At 37.7% G+C, this 21,208-nt stretch overlaps 1 long non-coding RNA gene across 1 annotated transcript in view; it reads right to left on the minus strand.

The window, feature by feature from the left end:
- Window positions 1–11,700: 11,700 nt before the first annotated feature.
- LOC125924653 (uncharacterized) overlaps window positions 11,701–21,208 on the minus strand; it is a 62,034-nt gene continuing 52,526 nt past the window's right edge. The window contains exons 3-4 of the long non-coding RNA XR_007458500.1: window positions 12,314–12,439; window positions 11,701–11,767 (exon numbers count right to left, since the gene is read on the minus strand). This is a non-coding gene — a long non-coding RNA (uncharacterized LOC125924653). The remainder of the gene's footprint in view (window positions 11,768–12,313; window positions 12,440–21,208) is intronic.

Here is a 21,208-nt window from a genome sequence, read left to right on the forward strand (position 1 = left end):
CCACTAGGTGATGAATCAGCAGGTGTCAGAGCACAATGGGGAGAAGTGAATGAGGCTCTATCCTTAGTCTGTTCCTGTTAGACACTACTGGGATTCTTAGTTGCAAACGACAAAATCCTTACTTCTGTTGGTTAAAGCAGAAAAAGAATTAGTCAAAAGAATTTTGACTGGTACTCTCAATAAGAAGTACACTTTGCCGTGTGGTGTTCACATATCTGTACATGTTTTTATATCCACATAAAACAAAGTATGAGTGCCGCAATACTTCTTGCTTTATGAGATTTGAACATTCTTCCTGTTCCGTTCTACTTTATCTTAAGAAATTGCTGGATGTGATTGCCTAAATTGATTTTACATCTTACTAATTGGTTGTGAACAATGGTTTAAAAAACACCCTATTAAGGATTGTCAGGTGGCTCTGGAATTTCTGGGATTGGAGAGTGAGGTTGTATGTGATACAGCCAGTCACAGTGCTAAAGGCATGCCATGGCTCAGCTTGAGTGAGTCACTGTTGCTTCTACCACCTGGGCTCATATCCTTGATATGGAACACCAAATCTAGAAACTCCGCTATTATTTTCTTTAAAAAAATTTTTTTTAACATTTATCTATTTTTTGAGAGACAGAGAGGGATAGATCATGAGTGGGAAAGGGACAGAGAGAGAGGGAGACACAGAATCCGAAGCAGGCTCCAGGCTCTGAGCCGTCAGCTCCACGTGGGGCCTGATGTGGGGCCCGAACCCACGAACCGTGAGATCATGACTTGAGCCGAAGTTGGATGCTCAACCGACTGAGCCACCCAGGCGCCCCTCCACTATTATTTTCCACTAAAGCCAGACACATCCTTTGTCACCCTACTCAGAAAAATGGATTCTACCACAGTCTGGCTTCCTCAGGTTGCTTAATTCCAAATTGAAGGCTCCCATGAGTGTATCTATTGGTGGAGCCTGATGTGTTGGTGCCCTAGCTGCAAGAAAAATACATTTTCTGTCTTCTCTCTTGGGAAGGCAAAGCTTATGTGGTGGGGAAACCCCCAAATATACAGAGTTTGTTGTGGAGGTGTTAGGCAGGTAGAAATATGACAAATGCTTGTTATATCCCAGGTAAGTGGTGGTTTACACTAAATTGATTGCAGAAAATGATTCACATTGAGTGTTTCTTATTCTTCATGATTGTTATAAAATTGAGGGTATGGAAGAGAAGAAGTGCAGAGCACCAGGGACTGAGTCTTGAGCCACAGCAAAAGGTCACAGTGACTAGTAGATCCTAAGCAATATACAGTAGTTGCTGTTACTGGTTTTGAACAGAGAGAATTTTTTCAGAAACCGTACCACTGTCTCATCGGCCAGGGCTTGACAGAGACTATTTCACATTTCAGACCAAGCCAGTGTATGGTAATCATACCATCTTCTTTTTTCGGGGAGCTTCAGATTATGTTTGTATTTCAAATTGACAAAATTCTTGATTACCGCTAGCACTGTGGTGTGAAGATCTTTATTAGGTCTGGACTCCAGATGATTACAGAAAACTCTCAAATAGATCATGATAGTAGGAAATGGACAAAGAAGGAAAGATTAGACACATTTTCTTTCTCTTAGACATGGCCTGACAGCATGTAGATGGCTCTTAACAGGGGCGCCTGGGTGGCTCGGTTGGTTAAGCGTCTGACTTCAACTCAGGTCACGGTCTTGAGGTCCGTGAGTTCGAGCCCCGCGTTGGGCTCTGGGCTGACGGCTCGGAGCCTGGAGCCTGCTTCTGATTCTGTGTCTCCCTCTCTCTGCCCCTCCCCCGTTCATGCTCTGTCTCTCTCTGTCTCAAAAATGAATAAACGTTAAAAAAAAATTAAAAAAAAAAGATGGCTCTTAACAAATGTGATTCTGGCAAAGACTGTCAATTATGGTAATAAAATGGGTGAGGAGAAGCTGCTAGAATATAGATATGACCTTTGTTATTATAATTATCATCAGTGCTGTGCATAATACCCAGAAAGCAGAACAAGTGACTTAACTAAGGCATAATTGTTCATGGTAATAATATTGATGATGTATTGTTTGTATTATGCTGATTTGATTTGGTGGTGGTGATGGTGGGGGTTTCCTAGGGAAATAAAGATACTAGATTTCATCCAATCAGAATATGTTGAGCACCTGTTAATAGTACTTAGGTTCTGTTCCTTATTAAGTCCATTGTTCTGAAAGAGAGAGTGTAGCTTGAATGATTAAACCTAAATGTGGTCGTCATTTATCTAGGGCTAAATGTTAGTTGCTTTAAAGGATAAAGAAAAAGAAAGATAAATCATGAAATATGTGCCAAAAAATAGGCCAGATATCATTATCCTAAATCTCAGAGCTCACTTCAGGGTTGAGAAGTATTTTAGGATATGTGTTCATAATTGAATGTTGCTGGTTGAGTATGGCTGGAGGAAAACACACAAGTCTGCTGTTTGGTCTCACTTTAAATTTATGACCCCTGAACCAAGTGAGCCCTTAGTGCTACCCTGTGATCTTACTACATTTCCCTAATCAATTCATGTTCTTGATCTCCTACACAATTATTTCACACCTTCTCCTCTCCAACAGATCTCCAACATAACCTCTCCTTGCATTACTGTCTACTGATAATTTCCCATCATTGAGAAACATAGATGCAATCTGAAGAGAGCTTTCATACACTCCCACTCTCAAATCTACCAACCTACTTGCACTTGGACCCACATCCTCTTCCTTTTGGCCTATAATAATAAAAGAACTATCCACACTTAAAAAAAAATACATTGTATCCCATCCCTTCTTGCCAACTCAAGACATGGCACCTCTAGTGTGCCTCCTGTCTCTTAAATTTTTTTTAAGTTTATTTATTTTGAGAGAGACAGCACATGCATGCATGAGCAGGGGAAGGGCAGAGAGAGAGGGAGAGAGAGAATCCCAAGCAGTCCTCTCTCTTAAATTACTAATCACCCTTGATTTCTGGATAATTCCCATTATCACACAAATATACTATTGTAGTCCTGTGTATTTATCATGTTTCTAGCTTCTGTAAACTTGATCCTTTAATATCTCATTCTGGACGTACCTCATTCTGGACAACTGATAATATGCCTGAGTCATCTTGCTTTGGCCTCCTGCCTTCCATGTTTACACCCCACTGCCTTCCAGGAACCAATCAATCAAATACAAACCAGTCAATCTGGAATCCACACCCACAACCACCTCCTATATGAGACTCTCATACTCTGGGCCACTGTATACCTGCCCTCATGACTCCAGGGTCAGGTATCAGACAATAATGGGTAGCCCCTATGCCCTGGAGCCCACTGAAAGTACTTAAACTAACCAATCCTAAGCCTTCTTGCCTTGCCTGACACTTTCTTTCTTGCAGAAATCACAATGAAGGTCTCTCTCTCCTCTGTCTCACAACTGACCACCATGTTTCTCACTGTGGTTCCCTCATGGCATTATGTGTACCCCTCTGGATCTGTGAGTATATAACAAACCATCTTGAGAAAGAATCTCAAACAGGCTTCATGCTTAGTGCTGAGCCTGACACGGGGCTTGATCTCACAATCCTAGGACCATGACCTGAGCCGAAATTAAGAGTCAGATGCTCAACGGATTGAGCCACCTGGGTGCACCTACTTTTTCTCTCCTGTCTTTCTATTATTTCTTAAATTCCCTCTAGTCAGTCTTTTGTCTTTACCACTCTGACAGATTCTCTTATCACAGTGGCTGTTGACTTCTGTCTTGTCAAATCTAAGAATCCTCATTTTATTTAGTATTTCTGTATCATGTGATGCAGGTGATTGCTCCCTTCTTGAAAAGATTTTTCTCCCTTGCTCTTTTCACTCTCTCTCCTGGTTTCTCCTTATCCACCTTGCCTTCTTCCTTAGACTTCATTTCTCTTCCCTCTATACTTAGTTCCCAGGTTAGCAATTCTTAAACTCTTTGGTCTTAGACTTCTTTACACTCTTAAGAACTGTTGAGGATCCCAAAGAGTTTTTACCTATGTGGATTATTTCTATTGTTAATTATCGTATTAGAAATTGAAACTTAGAGGGGTGCCTGGGTGGCTCAGTCAGTTAAGCGTCTGACTTCAGCTCAGGTCATGATCTCGCGGTTTGTGAGTCCGAGCCCTGCTTTGGGCTCTGTGCAGACAGCTCAGAGCCTGGAGCCTGCTTCAGATTCTGTGTCTCCCCTCTGTCTGCCCCTCCCATGCTCATGCTCTGTCTCTCAATAATAAATAAATGTTAAAAAAAATTAAAAAAAAGAAATTGAAACTTAGAAATTAAAAAAAATTAACTTTGTTTAAAAACAACAATAACAAACCCATTACATATTAATATAAATAACATGTTTTTATAAAGAATAACTATTTTTTCCCAAACACAAACATTTTATGAGAAGAGTGGCATAGTTTTACATTTTGCTAATCTCTTTAATGTCTGGGTTAATAGAAGACAGGTGGATTTTCACATCTGCCTCTGCATTTAATCTACTGCCACAACACATCTGATGTAACCCCTAGAAAACTCTACTATATTTTTGTGAGAGAAAAGGAATGAAAAAGGTACATGTTATCTTAGTGTTGTTGTGAAAATAGTGCTGACCATGTGAACCTTGTAAAAGAATCTTGGAGATCTGTAGAGGTCCCCGACCATGTTTTGTGCATAGTTTTCCTAGGTGACCTCACCTGTGTCCTCAAATGCTATCTCTCTGCTGGTGCTTCTGAAAGTTTTGCATCTCATTCCAGATGACTTCTGTGAATGCCAGGCGATATATAATCAAATTTCTATTTAACATCGACTCTTGGTCTAAGAGACAGTTCAAACTTAACATGTCTCAACCTGAACTCAGTTTGCCCCCACAAACTTGATCATCCCACTGTTCCCCATGCCCATAAATGAATTCCAATTGTGGGGGCCAAAAAAAGATCATGTCATTCTTAACTTTTTTCTTTCATATTCCACATCAGATTCATTAGCAAATCCTACTAGCTCTATCTTGGAAATATGTTTCAAATACAACCTCTTCTCATGATCTCTGTCACTGCTCATCCTACTCTAAGCTACCAAATCTCTTGCCAAGGTTATTGTAATCAACCCCTAACCACCCTCCTGCCTTTACATTTCACATAGTTCTTCCTATTTGGCCACTTCTCCGCGGGAGTCAGCTTCTTTTAATGACTTTCCATCTGAATCAAAGTGATGAGGTTTTGGGGTGATGGTGGGGTTCAGAGCTGATGGCCAAGAAAGAATTCTTGACAACGTCTTTGGTGCAAAAAGGTGATTTTATTAAAGCACAGAGATAGGATCTGTGGGCAGAAAGAGTTGCACTGGGGTTGTGAAGAATGACTGGTTATATACTATGGAGTTAGGGAGGTAAAGTGAAAAGGGAGGCCTCTAGAAGGACATTGATATGCTAAAGAGGACTCCTAGGATGCCTGAGGACTTGCTATTGTCGATCTAAGGTTGTATTTTCTTTAGCAAGACATTAACATTAGTATGGTAGGGGATTCCTGGAGAAATGTTATAATCTCTATTTGCCCCAAGTATTTGTCAATGGGCTGCAGGTTATAAAGAAATTTAATTTTACATGCCATTTCTTTCTTGCCTTTGTTCCCTACATCACTGTGGAGGGGAAGGTGATATTAGGGGCTACAGGAAACTGAGTCTATAAGTTTCTGGAGATTAGGCTATTGATAAGATTGCCTTTTTCTTGTAATTTACTATTTAGCGTCTACTCTTGGTCTAAGAGACAGTTCAAACTCAAGATATTTGTAAACGAATGGAGACTCCTGTCCTGCATGAGTGTAATCTCTATCAGTTAACCTTTTGTTTTCTTTCCTTTCCTTTGTTTTGGGCAGCCAGCAGTACCTGAGGAATATCACACACATCCCACATGGGTGGGGGTTATGCTAGCTTGTACTTTGCCTTCAGCTTGCCTTATTCTCCCTCATCAAAAGTAAAATCTAAAGCCCCTGCCATGGCCTGTAGGACTTCATTTCCTTCCACTCTTGTCTGCATCTCCTGGAACAGGAAGAGACTCTTGCTCTTCCTCAAACACACAAAATTTTCTCCTGCCTCAAGGTCTTTGAACTGAGTTCTCTTTGCACACACATGTGGCTCAATCCTTTGTTTCCTTTTAGGTCACTCCTCAGATGTCACTTTTGCTGACCACCCTGTGTGCTCTCATGATCGTTCCATCTCCTTCTACTACTTTATTATTCCTTATGCCTCATATAACTTGTCATCACTTGGTACACTACCTACTTATTTTTTGTTTGTTGGCTTTCTCTTTTCCCAGGAGAATATAAGTTTGAGGGCAGGAACTTTCTGTTTTGTTTATTGCCTGATTTATTGTTGATACTTGTGTGTCAAGGGCAATGTTGAAGTAGTGTTGATGGGGAAAACTCATGGAGACAGGAGCAATAACAGATCACTTTGTTGCTCATTGCATTATGGGGCATTTCAAAGAGATCTAGCAAGTACAGGTGTTAGACTTGGGGAAAAGGGTTCCTGCCACTTAGGCTATGGGCTTTTTAAGCTGCATGATTAGATAAGCATCATCCACTTCCATTTCAAAGTGGTAGAACTATGGCTCCAGTCCTGTCCTGACAACTCTTTTTGTGTTTGGAGTAATAGCTAGCTCTTTCCTAGCTCGGAGAAGGAGGCTGCCAGTCAGGTGCCATAGTTGTAGCTCTATGCTGTGACAAGGCCTAGCACAATTTGCTATGTAAGCCTTCAAGATTGGAAATGCAAGACTCCTTCCTGGGGCGCCAGTGGGGGACGTGGTCCAAGCATTGTGTTTGACTAGACATGATTGTCTTAAGTGCTGGGCCATGGTCAATAGCTGTTAAACTTTGTAGAAGACTAACTTGTTCTGGTCAGCTAGCCTTTAGGACAAGGTCACCTTTACCTGTCAACATGTAATAAATATTTATTGAATCAATTAAAATCCTCATGAGGCTGATTGTGTGTAATATAAACATTCCTCAACTTATGACCATGATTTATGACTGAGTACATAAAACAGGGAGGAACAGTGTTGGGGAAGGGCAGTTCTTTGGGATTCATAACAAGAGTCTTCGGGCCCCAGTTAGTATACTGGGAAAGGACTGGGCTACAGAGTTACCCTCTTAAGCAAATATAGTAAAATATTTTTCTTTAAACCAATGTAGTGGGCTGGTTTCTCTAATGTAAAAGCTATTGATGTCCTGACACTACCTATACTCAACCTTCAAACTTGATATTGCAGTTATAGGAGGAGCCAAGATGGCGGAACAGCGTGGAAGCTTTTTGTGTGTCTCGGGTCCATGGAATACAGCCAGATCAACACTAAACCATCCTACACACTTAGAAAACTCATTGGAAGATTAACACAACAATCTGCACAACCTGAACCACAGAATTCACCAGGTATGCGACACAAAGAGCTGAACTTGGGGAGCAAGAAACCCTGAAAGGTAGGGAATCCCTTTTGCAGGTGGAGAGAGGATGGAGACTGGGGAGGGGCGGAGCATATGGGAAAAGCACCCTTCCCCAAAAGCAGCTGGAGAGAAAGTTATAATTACCACAGAGAAGATAATACAAACTCATTATATCTTTATTTAACAAATAGTGTTGTAGATATATTTGAAATAGACTTCTATTTTTAGTACATTATGGCTTAATAAGTTTGGGGGACTCTTCAGGTCTAGAAAGTTACTCACTTTTTTTTTCACCTATAAGAAAACATTTTTTTTTTAAGAAAACATTTTTAAGTTTATACAAGTTAAACTGGTAATTGGAAGGTAACCTGTTTATAATTTAGGTAATTTGTTCTTTAGGTAGTGTGTTTTCTCCAGTGGATATGGAGAAATGTGATTATGGTTCACATCCAAAAGTTGCTGTGAAGCTGCACTGGAGTAGCTCCCACAAAGAGAAGGAAGATCAAGAATCTATACATTAAAGAGTTAACTTAATATTCCATCATAGCAAGCCATACCATTTTCTTCTCAACTCCTTTGCACCCCTGTAATTTGTCTTATGTCCTGATCACATTACATGAACTGCCCACTCAGAGCCATCAGCTACCTGTTAATTGTCAAGGTCAATGACTTCTTTTCACACGTCTTCTTTCTCAGCTTCTCTGTAGTATTCCATAGGTCTTATCACTTCTTTTCTTCAACCCTTACCTCTTGTCCTAACACAGCACTGTTTTGATTCTCTTCCCAATTCCCTTCCGTCGTCTTTATTTGCTTCTCTTCTACTCATTGGCTAAATGGAGGAATTCTCCCCATATTCTGACCTTGGGCGTCTCTCTTGTTTCTTTCTGAGTTTATGTTCATAGGCATACCATTAACATCTAGTTTTTAGCGAATCTCCCTCCTAAGCCTTCTTTTTTATTCTGTGTTGCAGAATCCTGTGCTCCAAAATGTGCAACTATTTACCATCGCTCACTTGCACCTCATTATGTTCAAAAATAATTTATAATCCTTCCAGCCCCAAACCTTGCAAACTGAGTTTTCTTTTTCTATGGAGAATCAAAACTAGGTAATCATTTTTGGCTTATTCACTCCATATATTGATTCCACATAGTTAGTTGGCAAGAAATGTGGGTTTTATATTCCAAATATTTTGTAAACCCAACTCCTAGTGCCACCTCCTTCTATCTCAATTGCACGATTGTAAAATACTTTCAACTAATCTTCCTGCCTCTAATTTCTTTCCACTCTAATTCCTTCTGACTCTGCTTTCTTATTAATCATAGTTAAGTTTAGCTGGTGCCAGCTCCTCATTATATATCAAATTCAGTATGAATTCCGTATTTGAGTTTTCATGGCATGCTGCAACTATAAGCCCTCATCTATCTTCCCAAGCTTATTTCTCTTTGCTTTCCTGTTTATACCCTGTCTGCCACGCCGACTGAACTGCTTGTCAGCTAGCCTCAGTGTTTTCCTCAAGTGGTTTCCCTGGATTCCCATGATTTCCTTACCCATCTCCCACTGCTGGAACCTCAAATGCCCTTCCACCTTAGACGCTGCCCTCTGGATGGTCTTTCTTTTTCTGTTTAATTGGATGTAACTTCTTCTACTTGAAAGCCCCAAAGCACTTTGTTTGTACTCTATTCATGGGACCTTCTATTTTCCATTTTCTCTTAGAGTCATGCGTATATTTACCTGTTTTTATTTCACTATCACATGAATTAATGTAAGAGATATTTGCTGAGTTCCCATTATGTGTCAGGTACTGGATTGGGCCTGGTTACTCCACTCTGAATAAGACAGATAGAATCCCTGTCCTCACAGAATTGAACATTCTAGATGTAAAATTAACCTCTGAAGTTACCCTCTAGAGTGGGTCAACCTTAGCCACTATTAACATTTTGGGCCAGATAATTTCTTGTTATGTGGGGGCCATCCTGTACATTGTAGGATTCCTAGTAGTATCAGTGATCTGTACCCACTAGGTACCAATAGTAACTTCTCCCCAGTTGTGAAAACAAAAAATGTCTCTAGACATTGACAAGTGTTTTCTGGGAGAAAAGTCACTCTGGGTTGAGACCCCCTGCTTTACAATGTCTATCAGAGCTTTTTGTCAATTAATGTTGGTTGAATTAAGTTGAAATAACACCTTTTGTCTTCCCACTAGGCACAGCCCACTATGAGGGATGATAATGGTAACAGAAAGAACATAAAATAAGGGACAGGTCTGAGGGACATATTGGGATGTCTCTTCTACTTACTAAGGTTTTGAACCACAGCTTATGTGTCACTGTGTGCCTTTTTTATTGATGTGAGGAACAAATGAATTAATACACAAAGCAATAGCATGTTACATGGGACAAAGTGCAAAGTAAATGTTCAATAAATGTTTGTTGTAAGCAACCTAGGGGATGAAGTATCTTCTTTTGTTAGGCTACAGTGAGAACATTTGCAGGCTGAGACACACATACATACTTAGCACTAAATTGACATTACATATGGATTTGCTTTGCTTTGCTTTTTTTTTTTTTTTTTTTTCCTAGTAGGCCACATACCCAATGTGGAGCTTGAACTCACAGCCCTGAAATCAAGCATCACATGCTTTACTGACTGAGCCAGCCAGGTGCCCCAAATTGGCATTATACATGGAGAGAGCACAGATTAAACATACAAAGTTTTGAAAGGGTTTTGGAAAGTAATGAACAAAGACAATTATGGTTATTTGGGGAAGATTTTGTTTTTAAGAAAGTGAATTTTTTGTTAGACTTTGAAAATATTAGGGGACCTGGGTGGCTCAGTTGGTTAAGCATCTGACTTTGGCTCAGGTCATATCTCATGGTTTGTGAGTTCTATTCCTGCACTGGGTGAGCTTATGCCCCACTTTGGGTGAGCACAAGCCCTGCTTCAGGTGAGCCCTGCATCTCTCTTTCTCTCTCTCTCTCTCTCTCTCTCTCTCTCTTTCTGCCCCTCACTCACTTGCGCCCCCCACTCAAAAAAAAAAATAAATAAAGGATGTGTGTTAATGGGGAGGACAGGATGCAATGCCAAATGCCTGTAGTTTTCAGAATAATAGTGAGAGGATCACTATCTGCCCTAAGTTTTGTGGGCCTCGTTATTAATTATCCTAGTTATCACAGGTCACAAATGTGGACTTATCATTTATAAGTACTTTGTTTAGCATGCCCATATATCTTTGGATCAGCAGAATGGTACTCATGGAAATCTAAGTGTATGTTTATCATTTGGAGACCATCCATCTGGAGCCTTCTTAGCCTTTGGGAACTCAGCTTTGCTTGCATTTGCTATGTCATAGGGGCCTTTGTGGTTGAGCCTTCTATGTCTGTTTTTGTTTTTGTTGTTGTTTTTGAGAGGGAGAGAGAGAGAGTAAGCATGTGAGCGAGGGAGAAGGGCAGAGGGAGAGAGAATCCTATGGGCTCTATCCCATGATCCTGACCTGAGCCAAAATCATGAGTCAGATGTTCAGCCAACTGAGGCACCCAGGCACCCCAAGCCTTCTATGTTTTAACAGAGAGTTTATTTCCTTCTCTATGGTTTACTGTAGCTTTTGGTTGAGGATATTTTGATGTGAATGGAGCTAAGTGAAAATTTTCAAGAGACCAAGAAAAGAGACTATAAAATTTAGAAAATTTTATATTACTGGAATTTTTGGTAGCGTTTACAACTCAGCATAATGCAAAAGAAAGCAATACACTAGAGACTTCTGTAGTGAGGTTTAACAATTCTGTAATTTGGGGGAAAATAAAAAACTCCTGATCTGGCTGACACCTTTCTGTATTTTTCTCCTCAAAAATAGTGCCTGCCAAGGTAATTGCTTAAATCTAAGTTCTTGTCTCATGGCTTTCAGTCAATACAAATATGCCTCATATACCACTCTTAATCTGTTCTACTTTGCTCCCATTTGGGGAAGAAATAATTAATACTTTTCCTTACCTTTCTCCCACCCTCAACCCCCCACCCCTTCTATAGGTCACCTTGCTTGTAATGAGAGATTCCTTGAGGGTATTGGGAAGGCTTTCAGTGAAAAAGATTGTTTTTGCCAGGGCAGGCAGAAATGTAAGCTTAACTAAAGAATAAGCTTCCCCCACTTCCTTTTTCCTTGACTCTTTTCCCAACTACTTCCCCCTTCTTAAGCTGGTGCTTCAAGAATCATTTTTTCTTTTCTTTTCTTTCTTTTCTTTTCTTTTCTTTTCTTTTCTTTTCTTTTCTTTTCTTTTCTTTTTTCTCTCTTCTCTTCTCTTCTCTTCTCTCTCTTCTCCTTCCTTTCCCTTCCCTTCCTTTATTTTTTCTTTCTTTTCAAAATAGAGACATAATTGACATATAACATTATATTAGTTTCAGGTGCACAACATAATTACTTGATATTTGTATATGTTGTGAAATGACACAGTCTAGTTGAGATATGTCATAGTAAATCATTGCAATTTTTTTAATGATAGACAATTTAAAAAATCTACTCTCTTAGTAACTTTCAAATACACAATGCAGTATTATTTACTATAATCACCATGCTGTACATTACATCCCAGGACTTATTTTATCTTTGACCTCTTTCACTCATTTTGTCCACTTCCCCTCCCCCAATATTCTGCCTCTGAAAACAACCAATCTATGCTCTGTATCTGTGAGTTAGGCCAAAGCAACTGCGGCTTCTTCTCCTTCTTCCCCTTCCCACCCCCCGCCCCCCCCCACCATTTAAAGATTCCACATATAAATGAGATCATATAGTATTTGTCTTTATCTGACTTCGCTTAGCATAATGGCTTCAGGTTCCATCCACAAGAATCACTATTTCTTAAGAAGACAAAGAACTTTTTGGAACTCCCCTTCCTTCTCACCTGGTTTCTGCCTTCCACTGCTCACTCACTGTCAGGCACTGTTTGCAAGCAAGGATTTCCCATCCACACAGCTGGCAGGCTTTCTCCATCCTTGGTTCTTTTACTCGCTCGCTTTTGTACCTTGGGCTGATATGATATACTCTGCTTCACTGAGTTATTGTGAGAATCAAATGCATAATGGACACAAAACACTTAGCATACGCTTGGTACAGAATTTAAAAATTCAGTTATTATTATTATTCATGTTAGCTGCTAACTGTTTAATCTTGTTCTCTGGGATGTTCTTCATAGTGAAGGTGCTTTTCCTTTTAGGTAAGACTGGTTTCTTTCTAATCTTTAAATGCAACATTGACCTGAAAGTGAACAGGCTTAGCCTAAGGACTATTTGTTTCATGTCCCATGATGTTTCAAACCCTTACAAATAAGAATCAAATATTAGCAACCCTTATAGAAACACTGTAATACTGAATTATAACATGGAAAGGGGTAAAAGGGTATGTGGGGGCAATGGCAAATAGAACTTTGGAGGATCCAATGGAGGAGGGAAACAAACTTTTAAGAAAAAAAGAAAACAATAAGAAAAAGGAGTTACAGCTCCTTCTTCCCTGGCATTGACAGCACCAGGAGAGTTTCTGGTGTAGGATGGGCTAGACTGACTCTGACATCACCAGTGTGCAGTTTCCCAGGAAGTGGAAAGTTTAGGGATCATAGACCAAGTAACCAGTAGAGCAGAGATGGGGTCTGTGGGCCTAGATGAAGAGGCTTCTCTGCTGTTTTCAAGGCTTAGCAGCTTCACAGGAATCCAAGGAAAGCTGGGTACACGAGAACAAAAACAAGTTGGGGAGGGGCAGGGAGAATGGGAGACACAGAATCTGAAGCAGGCTCCAGGCTCTGAGCTGTCAGCACAGAGCCTGATGCAGGGCTCGAACCCACAAATTGTGAGATCATGACCTGAGCTGAAGTCAGTCGCTTAACTGAGTGAGCCACCCAGGCACCCCTAAGCTGCAACTTCTAACTCAGGGAATGGACCAAAATGCCAAGGTAGGTGAGTCAAATGGGTTTTATAATTGAGGTATGTAATTGAGAAATTCATGTTTACTTGTGATCTGCTCACTGATTTGTAGCTGTATAATTTCTGTTTTTTAACTTCTTAATATAATGCAACTTTATGGTAAGGTACTTATTCTCATCAATAGTGGGGAAGATGAGATAATGATGGGAGGGGACCACCAGGGAGATGGCACATATCATTGGAAATATTTCACTAAGCTAATACTTGAAGAAGTTTGTGTCAAAATTGAACAAATGCCACATTTCATATAACACGTAAAGATTTACAAAGTACTTTTACATGTATAATCTTGTTTCTCACAACTCTGTAAGAAACAGATTTTCACTTAGAACAAAATTTAATTTAAATTTTCATGTAGTATGAAAATGTGTATAGGTATTTATATATTTGATGTATATTGGTTTTTATGCACATTGCTACTTTCACAAATGGAATCTTCATTGCAATTATTTACCTAATGGAAGTTATTTTTACTTTAGCACCAAGCACCAAATTTTAGAAAGAGATCGGAACAAAAGAATGAAGATCCAGAGTTTAATTAACTTTAGTACCAATTGCTTTTTAACTTTTATCAAGTCAGTTCTTTAACTTATGCAGTTATCTCTTCTTTTGAATGATTAGACTAGATCATTAGATGAAGGATTTTGTAAATCGACAAGAACATTTTTCTCTCTGCTTTTACAGAGTTGCAGATCTAATAAAACCTATTTATTAAGAATGGCCTTGATGCCTGTTATGTGGCTCTCAATATTTCAAACACATATTTTAGGAAGAATGGCTTAGGAAAGACTAGCTCTAGAAGAGGTAAATATAAATGTAAAATACTCCTTATATGGATAAATTTCATTATGGGACTAATTTTGAATTTGTCTCTAAGTTTATCATTTTAACTATATCTGAAAGACTTATTTAAAAGACATGAAAGGAATTTCATAGAACTTTATAGAAGTTATTTGTAGAATAGCTTTGTGGAAGGGTGTTTTATTTGGCCACGTTTCCAAGAGAGAACACACTCAGCCTTACGTATTACTCACACACACACACATACACCTGCACTTACTGTTTCATGGTATGTTTCAAAAAGAACTGATAGTTTGGGAAAATATTTAAAAATGTTCTAGGATCATTTTTTAGGCTACTCATGTCTCTTATAGTTTTGACTCAATATTTATTTATGATCATAAATTCAGAATGTTTAGGGGAATTTGTGTGAAAATTTTGGGCAAAATAATGCACACAATAGTTTTATTTATGTCTGAAGGAGAAAAGGGGTTGCTGAAAAAGTCAGCATATTTCTACTTGGCTTCTCTGCCCTAAACAGAGCCTTGAAATCCTGGATAATACAAATAATCATACAATTTGCTTTGGATGTTTGATTACGGGGATATTGTTCCTACACTGAGGGCATGACGCTTTTAATCATGTCTTGGATTTGTAAATATAGAAACAATGTTCTTAACCTGGTGTGCTTTCATTTAGAAGTAGAGCCAATTACATAGGTTTTGTTCTAAGCCTGGAGATGACAGTGTGCTAATCAGGGCTAGACAAATCTTGAATCGAAGGAGAAATATCTGGTGAAAACTAAGAAGGCTCTTATGGGCCAGGAACAAGATCTCTTCCAGTGCTCCCATCTGTTTTTACTGGGTGGGTGGCATCCCTGGGAGTTGGAGACAAGACAGAGGAAGGGAGGGTATAAGAATAGGGGAGGAGAAGATGTGAATCTGGATTAAAGCTCTGTCATATATTCACAATTCAATTCCAGGAAAAAGTGGAATTCTCCTAAGAACCATTGTCCCGATATGCTTTGTTCCACTTCAGAATTAAAATGATTTGGTTAAAATACCATAAACCAGTGGTTCTCAAAATTGCCAGTACGATTTTGGCAAAGTATGAAGACACTTTTGGTTGTCTTGAGGTGGGGTGCTATTGGCGTTCAATAGTCAGAGGCCAGGGATACTGCCAAACATCCAGTAATATGCAGGACAGTCTCCCACTATAACGAAATTACCCAGCTCAACATTTCAATAGTGCTGAAGTTAAGAAACACTTCCTTAAAATAGCGATAGGTTGTATTTTTAGTAGGTGCTTATTGGTAAGACTGGCACTTTGTTCAAAGCGTTTTATCGAAGTCTCTTATCAACACATGTTATATAGAAAAATGATGGCAGTACTATCTTTTTTTCTGGTCGTGTATTACTTTCCTTTCCCCTTTCCTGTAATGAGAGGCAACATGGGAGGGGAAAATGTACCCATGGGTTTTTGAGTGACTGGCTCTGTAATGTGATAAAGAATCCTCTCATGAGTGAACGTGAAGATTAAATAAAATTATAGATGTTAGGGGCACATACTGAGCACAAATATCAGCTCTTATTTTGTTAGTAGAGGACCTTCAGAAAGTTAACCTCAGCAAGCCTCCGTTTTCAATTGAATAAATTGGAGATAGTAATAGCTTGTAGAGGTACAGTGAGGATTAATTGTAAGTGCTTAGCCAATTGTCTGACACAAATAGGCACTCAAGGCATAATAGCTACTATTCTTATTATTTATCATGACAATTCACTTCCAAAAATACATCGAAGAGCACAAAGGTAGGTATCACTGGAGGCAGCATGGAGAATAAGAGAAAATATAAACTGAGGTAAGAGGAACCTATATTTTTGCCCTGGCAAAGCTGTGTAATTTCAAGTAGCTTGGACCCCAGTTTCCAAATTGAGCCAGTTGGTAGTTCTGGTGAGTATCAAGTGCAGTAGCTAATGTGGAGTGCCTGGCACAGAGCCTGGCATATATTGATAGTTCAGGAAGTGTTAGTTTCTTTCTTCCTGGACAAGGGACTTCATCTGTAGTTTTTGAACTACAACATTGTTTTGGCCTGGGATCCATTGGAAGCAGAGCTTGAAGTGAAAGACTATGTGTGAGATATTTTGGAACATGATTTCAGAGAGCAGGAGCGAGGAACTTGGAAAAAGGGAAAACCGATGCAAGGTGGTGCTAGTGAGTAGTCTCTGCTTGGATCATGGTGCACAATTCTTTGGGACATTCGAACAGCCTTAGGAGATCTTTTCTTTTCTTTTCTTTTCTTTTCTTTTCTTTTCTTATATCTTTTGTTGAGCATAAATTTTAATTTTCATCAAGTCCAATTAGTTATTTTTTTTAAAATGGTTAATGTTTTTTGTGTCCTAAGAAATCATTGTTTAATTTCAGATCAAAAAGATATTCTTTTCTGTTTTCTTCTACAAGTATTAGAGTTTTAATTTTTATGTTTAGGTTGATAATTCATTTTGAATTAATTTATGTGTAAATGAGAGATAGGAGTTGAGATGAATTTTTTTCTCACATGAATATGTAGTTGAAAAAGCAAAAACCCTGATAATTTCTGCATTGATATCTGGTGCTTTTATCAAAATCAACTGGCTATATAAGTGTGAGTCTATTGGTGAATTCCCTGTCTTGTTCTGTTATGTCTTGTTCTATGTTTGTACCAATACCCCATTGTCTTGATTACTATAGCTATGTGGTAGGTATTGAAATCAGGTAGTTTAAGTTATTCAACACTGTTCTTATTTTTCAAAATTGTTTCGGCTACTGTTGGTAATTTACATTTCCACCTAAATTTTAAAATTACCTTGCTAATTAAAAAAAAACCCAACCCACTCAGATTTTATTTGAATTGCATTAAATCTGTAGATCAGGTAGGGGAAGATGATCTTTTAATACTTTTAATTCTTCCAAATCATGAACTATTATGTCTTTCAATTTAGTTAGCTTTTATTAGATTTTTTCTCAGTGACAGTTGTTCCTAACAAAGTCATTTAAAATGATAAACTTCCCTTTAAACACTGCTTTTGTTGCATCCTACAAAGTTTGATATGTTGTGTTTCATTATTGTTCAATTAGAAGTATTTTCTGGTTTTCCTTGTCATTTTTCTTTGGACCATGCATTGTTTAGAAGTGTATTGTTTGATTTTCAATTTCTTGGGATTTTTTCCCTGATGTCCTATTGTTATTATTTTTTAAGTTAATTTTTATTATTCTGAGAACACTAATATATTAACCTTTTGAAATTTATTGAGACTTATTTTATGGCTTAACATGTAGTCTATTTGGTGAATATTATATGTGCATTTGAAAAGAATGTGAATTCTGAACTTGTTGGGTATTGCTAGATATTAGGTCAAGTTATTGATAGTATTCAGATCTTCCATATCCTTATTACTTTTTAAAGATCTCTTTGTCCTATCAATTACTGAGAGATAAATGATAAAATATTTAATCATGACTGTGGATTTGTGTCTTTCTCTTTTTAGTTTTGTAAATATTTGCTCTACATATTTGTAGGTGCATATACACAGGATTTTAATGTCTTCCTGATGAACTGACTCTTTTTTATTATGAGATACTACTACTTGTCTCTGGAAATACTGTTTTGAAGTCCACTTTGATATTAATTTAGCCATTTTAAATTACTGTTTGTATTGTTACTTTCTGGTTTTTTTTTAAACTCTCAACTGATTCGTATCTTTATCTTTAAAGTGTGTGTTTTGTCTATAGCACATAATTAGGTCTTGATTTTTAGTCATTTTGAGTCTCTTCCTCTTAACTGGAGAGTTTAGTCCGTTTACACTGAATGTACTTATTGGTATGGCTTAGTTTATCTCTATCATCTTACTATTTGTTTTCTATTTGTCCTATCTATTTTTGGTTCTTCTTTTCCTCCCTTCTTTTTGTTTAATCAAGTATTTTTATTCAATATTATGTTTTATATTTTCCATTGGTTTTTAAGTTTATTTATTGGTGGATGCTCCAAGAATTACAATATACACCCTTAACTTACTGTAGTCTATTTAGAATGAAGAGTGAATCATTTCACATAAATGTGAAAACCTTCAATATTGTAAAACCACTTACACCTCTTTTTCTTCTTTGCTGTTTTTGCTATATATTTTGCTTTACATATGTTATAAGCCCCCACATTATTATGTTATTATTTTGTTTTGAACAGTATGTTGTCCTTTAAGGGAATTAAAAAAAGGAAAAAATGTAGATCTTTATATTTACCCATATATTTACCATATGGGGTACATCTTATGTCTTCATATAGATCCAAGTTTCCATCTGCTATCATTCCCTTGAACCTGGAGATTTATTTATTTATGTATTTCTTTGTTTGTTTGCTTGCTGTTTTAGTGTTTCCAATAGTGCAGGTCTACTTTGAAAAATTTTCTCAGCTTTTATCTGAAAGTGCCTGTATCCTAATTTTGAAGGACTTTCACTAGACGTAGAATTATAGCTGACAATTTAAAAGATGTCCTTACATTGATTGCACCTGGCCTCCACTGATTTTGTTCAGAAGTCAGTCATCACTATTGTTGCTGTCCCATATATGACATGTCAATTTTCTCTTATCTTTGATTTTGATGTGACGAGGTGTAGTTTTCTTTGTACCTACCATACTTAAGGTTCACTGAACTTGTTGGATCTGTAAGTTAATTTTAAAATCAAATTTACCACAACTACCCTAAAACTTAGTGGCTTGTAACAATAACATTTATTAACTCACAGTTTCTGGAGGTTGGGAGTCTGGGCTAGAATCTTGATAGTTATCTCAATTATAGTGATAGCAGACATCTTTGTTTCATTTCCAGTTTCAAAGGGGAAAGCTTTCAACATTTCACCATTGACTATGATATTTGTTGTAGGTATGTGATGTTTTTTCAAGGTACCCCATATCATTTTAAGGAAGTTTTAAAGTCATCTTCTATTCCTAGTTTTCTGATAGCTTTTAACATGAATAAAAATTGCATTTTATCAAAGTTCTTTCTGCATCTATTTGGATTATTATATGATTCTTTTACTTTATTTTGTTAACATGTTGAATTATGATTTGTTTTGAAAAAAAAATAAACCAACTTTGTATTCCTAGAATAAATCCAACTTAATCATTATGAATTATCTTGTTTTACATATCTGGATTCAGTTTTCTAGTATTTCATCAGGATTTTTTCTCTGTCATCGTGAGAGATAGTGATCTGTAATTTTTCTTTCTTATAACGTCCTTGTCAAGTTTTGTGTCAAGGTTATTCTATTCCTATAAAACAAGTTGGCAAGCTTTCCCCTTTTTTCTATTTTCTGAAAAAAAAAAGGCAGATCTTTAATAAGCAGAAAAACTGGTATTCAGATGATGCAGGCTGGCTCCAAAATCTGTGCTTTTGATTATAATTCTATGTTTACTTTCCTCTTAATTTCTCTCTTTCTCTCTCAATATGCATATCCCAAGCCCCAGTACCCTCAGGTGTACATAAAGGGCCAGCTAGTACCTGCATAGGCAGTATTTTGCATTAAAGGGGAGAAACCCTGAGATTGGGGCCCCAGACTTTTCTAATGGGCAGTAAACATGACTGGCCTTTGCTCTGGACAGGCCTTCTTTCAGTTTTCAAATGCATTATATACCTGGTAGCTTCAGGAACTGCACACATGTTGTTTTCCCTGCTAAAACTTCCTTCTTCAAACCCAAGTTATTGACAGTTCATCCCAGAACTGTTAGTCTAAGCACCATATCCTCACAGAAGCCTTCTCTGACTCCCCTGGTTTGGGGGTCATTTTCTCCATTAAGGCTCCTTTTTTTTTTTTTTTTTTGCGTACCTTTCTTCTCTGTAATATATAATCATAATTGTGAGGATATAATCCATTGTGTAAAGTTTGTGTCTCCAGCTTGAATATAAGCTCCCTGAGGGTTGAGACTGTGTCAGTCTTATTCATGGTGAGCATGTAGTAGGCACCTAACACATGTTTATTTAATGACTTAATTCTCTAAGTTTTAAAAAAGCCTTTTGAGGGCATGCATATATTACTATAGTTTTGTGGATGAATAGAAGGTTTGACAACATAATACATATTTTTACTTTTCCAGAAGATTCCACTGAGGTCATCTCTTGATCTACTCTTTTCTTTTATTACTACAACAACCTCACCTGGCCTTCATCCATGTGGATCTATTGGCTTGAGTCTCTCACAAAGTGTGTGGGCAAGTAGGGTTCGGGAGGAAATTGGTAATGAAAGGTAGTCTGGATCATGGACAATGGATAACACTGAAAATAATAAAGAGTAGTATATTGTATACGCTATAATAAATAATAACAATAAAGTAAATAGTTAATATTTGCTAAACACTTAATGTATGTCAGGCACTGCAGTAAGCACTCCACACATCTTCATTTAATCTTCATGACATTATTATAATATAGTTCAGTTATTATCACCATTTTATAGATAAGGAACTTAGCTTGGAGAGATTTAGTTACTCTCTCAAGGTCACAGAGCCAGTGGGTGGCAAGGCTAGGACTTGAACCCATGTCATTGTGACTCCAGAATCCATGTTCTTACCTGCTGAACCATAGATTGCCTTATATAATTTCAACTGGTTGTCAAAATATGGTGAGAATACTCAGGAAAGAGATTGCAAAGTGATTTCTTTGATCTAATTTCAGCTCTACCGTGACAAGCAAATCTAGTGATAAAAAAATATTCAAATTTAGAACTGCAAGTATCTTTCTAGCTGGCTCAAAATTATTTGCCTTTGTAATGGGGTTAGTACTGTGAGTCTAATTAAACTTTTTCAGTTTTCTTAACAGTTGGTTGATCTTAAGATTTAAAAATGAAACGATTGTAATTTAGCAGCTCAAAAGATCAGTTTACCACTAAATGCACAAATATAAGCATGTATAACTTTTTCATGAGAAGACTCAGTCAAATTCTTGGGTAAAAGACATTCCTTCAACATGCTGGTGTGTAATGACTGCTTTCCAGAAATCCCAGTATCACTAAAA

This window comes from Panthera uncia, chromosome F2 (assembly GCF_023721935.1).
Source record: "Panthera uncia isolate 11264 chromosome F2, Puncia_PCG_1.0, whole genome shotgun sequence".
Lineage (NCBI taxonomy): Eukaryota > Metazoa > Chordata > Mammalia > Carnivora > Felidae > Panthera > Panthera uncia.